Genomic DNA, 4,866 nt, shown 5'->3' with positions numbered 1-4,866 from the left:
GGAAAGAGAAATCACCTCCCAGTTGGGATGACACACTACCTAAAATTTAAATATACACACACACTGCCAATACTCAAAAAGCAGAAAATTCATGTTGAAAATAGAGAATTTTGGGGGTTAAACAGGTAACATGGTAGTTAAGGGTGCTGGACTCCCACATGGTCAACTGAAATTGAGTCCTGGACCCGGTGGCTGGAAAATCCCACCAGGCACATGTGTGTGCATGCCCAAAATCCCAAGAGAGAGAAGAGATTGCAGTTTGGCTATCATCTCAGGGGAGCGGGGATGATTTCTCACTTTTCCTCTCACTGTCTCTGTCACTTTGGCGAGTGTACACACACTATAGCAAAAATTTTAATTTTTTTTCTTTTAAAGAATTATTTTATTGGGACCAGCAGTTGGCATAATGGCTATGTCGCTGGACTCCCATGTAGCCTACCGCGGTTCAAGTCCCGGACCCAGTGGCTTAAACTCACGCCGGGTACACACCCATGTGTGTGTGCCCAAGATCCCGAGAGGAGAATGGAGAAGGGATTGCGGTATGGCCATCCGCCCTGGGCGGTGATTTCTCACTTTCTGTCTCTCTGTCTCTCTGTTTCTTTGTCTTTCGGGCAAGCACATGCACCCTGTAGCAAAAAAAAAGACCTCTCAAAAAAACCCAAAAACACCTTTACTGGGGTCAGCAGATGGCATAGCAGCATAGCAGTTATGTTGCTGGACTCCCACATGGTTGACCACAGGGACTCAAACTGTGGTTGGCCATGTGGGAGTCCAGCACCCTTAACCACCAAGCCACCTGCCAGCCCCCAGCAAAAACTTAAAAAGAGAAAAATAGAATTTTTTTAATCAGCAGATGATGTAATGGCTATGTCGCTGAACTCCCATGTATTCAACCGTGGTTTGAGTCCCAGACCCAGTGACTTAAACTCATGCCGCGCGCATGTGCGTGCATACCCAAGATCCCCAGGGGACAATGGAGGAGAAGGGATTGTGGTGTGGCCATCTCCCCTAGGGGGTGATTTCTTGCTTTCTGTCTCTGTCTCTTTTTTTTTTCTTTTTCTTTTTTTCTTTATTTTCTTTCCACAGTACTTCCTGACCCAGCTGACCCAGCTCAAAGCCTCAACCTCAACCACTTCCACACCTACTATGCCCAAAGGAAATGGAAACAAGTTCCTCTCAGTTCCATGTCTCCCCGCTCACAATACAGACTAGGCACAGGGCCTGGGCTGAGGTGTATATGGGGTAGGTTTACTCTCTTTCTATACAGTCAGTGCAGGAACACAGCCTGTGATATGCACCGGGAGGCCTGTCTCTGTCTTTCTGGCGAGTACACGCGCCCTATGACAAAAACCTCTCAAAAAAAAATTTTTTTTTGAATTTTCGAAGACAAAATTACAAAGAAAAAAACAAATGCTATTACTCTCAGCTGCTCCAGTCCTGATGTGAAGTTTTGGCCAACTCTGCTCAAATCTCTGCCTTCCCTCCTCGACTCCGTGTCTTCACTGGCTCCCCCTGCTCCAGCCTCCTAAGCAGAGGCACTTGCTTAGGCATGTGGCTAGCCCCCGTCTCACCTCTTTCTGTGCCCTCCTGCCCTTAATGACACCCCACATGGATCTCTAGATGGAAGCCACACGCCCACACCTCTCACCTTCTCCTCAGTCATGTTACCCTGGACACCTATTGACTCACCTCACTCAGCTTGCCTAAGTCAACCTCACCATCATCCTCCCACACCAGCTCCTCCCCCAGATTTCCACCCAGGGTCAAGACCTTCCCCAATGTGATATCACTCAGTCACCTGTCAAATCTGCATCTTCAACCACTGCCTGGTTCCTCTCCCTTGAGTGACAAAAATCAGCCTCCTGATTGAACTCTTAACCTCTCCTGGCTGTCATTCTACTTCCCCAGCCCCCACCCCACACTCATGGCAAGATGGATCCTCCAGATGCCCACCATGAGCAAAATAGGCCCATTTCAGCCAACCTTGTGTCCAAACACCTCACCATGGCATTCAGAGCCCTCCAGGGTCCAGACCTATTGGCACATTTGTCCTTAAACTTCCAGAATGCTACACCCTTCCTTGTAGAGAGAACACCAAGGCTGATGAGAAGGGCCCTGCTGCTCACTGTATAAGCCCAAGGAGGAATAGCAGGTGCCATTGTCCAAACTCCCATTCCATTCCATATGCACATCTTACAATGTGACCTTGAATGGCCCCATCCGGTGGTGGGCATCCATAAACTCCCCTTAACTCTGGGCAGTCTTTTGTTTGTTTGTTTGTTTAAATAATTATTATTTAATTTTATTTATTCATTCATTTTATTTTAATTTGACCAGAGAAAGAGAAACATACAGAGAGAAGGAAAGTGAGAAAGCAAGCCATCAGGTCTGGGACCTGAACCGTGGTCAACCATGTGGGAATGTCCAGACCCTCAAGCACCACGTCACCTGCTGGCCCCTGGGCAGAGCTTTTTTTTTGGAGAGGTTTTTGCTATAGGTTGCGTGCGCTCACCAGACAGACAGAGAGAGACAGAGAGATAGAAAGCGAGAAATCACCCCCCAGAGGGGATGGCCACACTGCAATCCCTTCTCCTCCATTCTCCTCTCGGGACCTTGGGCACGCACACACGCGTGCCTGCGTGAGTTTAAGCCACCGGGTCCGGGACGTGAACAGCGGTTGACTATGTGGGAGTCCAGCGATATAGCCATTATGCTAACTGCTGGTCCCTGGGCAGAGCTTTTTGACTGCTTTGGCCAATAGAAAACAGTGGAAGCAGCCCCATGTGATGACAGGGCTAATTGTGAAAAACACCCTGCATTTGTTCCTGGTTCTTTATTTATTTATTTATTTATTTATTTAGGAACATTTTATTTCAGGGGCTGGCAGTTGGCACGGTGGTTAAGGGTGCTGGACTCCCACATGGCCAACTGCAGTTCGAGTCCTGGACCTGGTGGCTTGCTTTCTCATTCTCTCTCTCTCTCTGTCCCACTCTGGTCAAAATTTAAATAAATAAATAAAGTTAAATAAAATAATTATTTTTAAAAAATTGTTTATTTCAGGGGGAACAGCAGATAGCATAATGGTTACATCACTGGACTCCCACATAGTTGAACGCTGTTTGAGTCCTAGACCCGGCAACTTACACTCATGCCAGGTGCATGTGCGTGCCCAAAATCCCAAGAGGGGAATGGAGGAGAAGGGATTGCATCATGGCCATCCCTTCAGGTGGTGACTTCTCACTCTGTCTCTCCGGCAAGTACACGCACCCAATACAAAAATCTCTCAAAAAAAAAAAAAAAAAATTTAGGGACAAGCAGGTAGAATGGTGGTTAAGGGCCTGGAATTTTATTTTATTTATTTATTGAGAGTTTTTTGCTACAGGGCATGTGTGCCCGCCAGAAAGACAGAAAGAAAGCAAGAAATCACCCCCGAGGGGGGATGGCCACATCGCAATCCCCCCTCCTCCATTCCCCTCTTGGGATCCCGGACACACACTCACACGCGCCCAGCGTTGAGTTTAAGCTACCAGATCTGGGACTCGAACCATGGTCGACTACATGGGAGTTCAGCAACATAGCCATTATGCTAACTGCTGGTCCCCACAATTCTTTTTTTTTTTTTTGTATATAAACTATTTATTAACAGACAAGGTCTACAGACTTATTTCTTCTTGGACACATCCACGGTACAGCCACGACGGCCAGTTGTCTTAGTGTGCTGGCCTCCGACCCGAAGGCCCCAGAAGTGGCGCAGCCCTCTATGGGCCCGTATCTTCTTCAGTCTCTCCAGGTCTTCACGCAGCTTGTTGTCCAGACCGTTGGCCAGGACCTGGCTGTACTTTCCATCCTTTACATCTTTCTGCCTGTTCAAGAACCAGTCTGGGATCTTGTACTGGCGTGGCCTCTGCATAATAATGATCACACGTTCCATCTCCTCCTCAGTGCGCTCTCCTGCCCTCTTGGTGAGAATGTCTGCTCTCCTCAACACCACACGAGCATATCTGCCCCACACCCTTAATGGCAGTGGTGGCAAAGGCTATTTTCCGCTGCCCATCGATGTTGGTACTGAGTACTCCCAAAATGTGCTGGAACTTCTCAGGGATCACTGGAGACATGGCGGTGGCACAAGCAGCAGCGTGTAGGCCTCCTGTGGAAGAGCCCCACAATTCATTCTTTTTTTAGAGGTTTTTGTTATAGGGCGCATGTGCTCACCAGAGAGACAGAAAACAAGAAATCACCCCCCCAGGGGGATGGCCACACCACAATCCCTTCTCCTCCATTTTCCTCTCAGGATCTCGGGCACACTTGGACATATGCCCAGCATGAGTTTAAGCCACCAGGTTCGGGACTCGAACTGCGGTCAACTACATGAGAGTCCAGCAACATAACCATTATGCCATCTGCTGATCCCTAAGTAAAACAATTCTTTAAAAAGAGAAAAAAAAATTATTTCAGGACCAGCAGATGGCTTACTAGTTATATTGCTGGACTTCCATGTAGTCGACTGCTGTTCGAGTCCGAGACCTGGGGGCTTAAGACTCATTCCAGGCACATAGGCGTATGTGCCCAAAATCCTGACAGGGTTATGGAGAAGGGATTGCAGCATGGCCATCCCCCATGAGGGGTGATTTCTTGTTTTTTGTCTCTCTGTCTCCCTCTGTCTCTCCAGTGAGCACATGATGAACTATAGCAAAAAATCCTTCTTTAAAAAAAGATACATATTTACTTATTTATTTCATTTTATTTATTATTGTTTAGTTTTTAGAGAGAATTTTGTTATAGGGCATGTGCTCTCACCAGAGAGACAGAAAGCAAGAAGTCACGCCCCAGGGGGTATAGCCACACCATAATCCCTTCTCCTCCATT

At 47.5% G+C, this 4,866-nt stretch overlaps 2 pseudogenes; both read right to left on the bottom strand.

Annotated features, from left to right (window-relative positions):
- Window positions 1–1,182: 1,182 nt before the first annotated feature.
- Window positions 1,183–1,299, bottom strand: LOC114006941 (uncharacterized; annotated as a pseudogene).
- Window positions 1,300–3,661: 2,362 nt separating this feature from the next.
- LOC102480347 (40S ribosomal protein S18 pseudogene) lies at window positions 3,662–4,115 on the bottom strand (annotated as a pseudogene).
- Window positions 4,116–4,866: the final 751 nt, after the last annotated feature.

Source organism: Tupaia chinensis, unplaced genomic scaffold, assembly GCF_000334495.1.
Source record: "Tupaia chinensis unplaced genomic scaffold, TupChi_1.0 Scaffold000101_1, whole genome shotgun sequence".
NCBI lineage: Eukaryota > Metazoa > Chordata > Mammalia > Scandentia > Tupaiidae > Tupaia > Tupaia belangeri.
The sequence above is the reverse complement of the archived record's forward strand: the minus strand, read 5'-3'. Positions and strand labels throughout refer to the sequence as shown.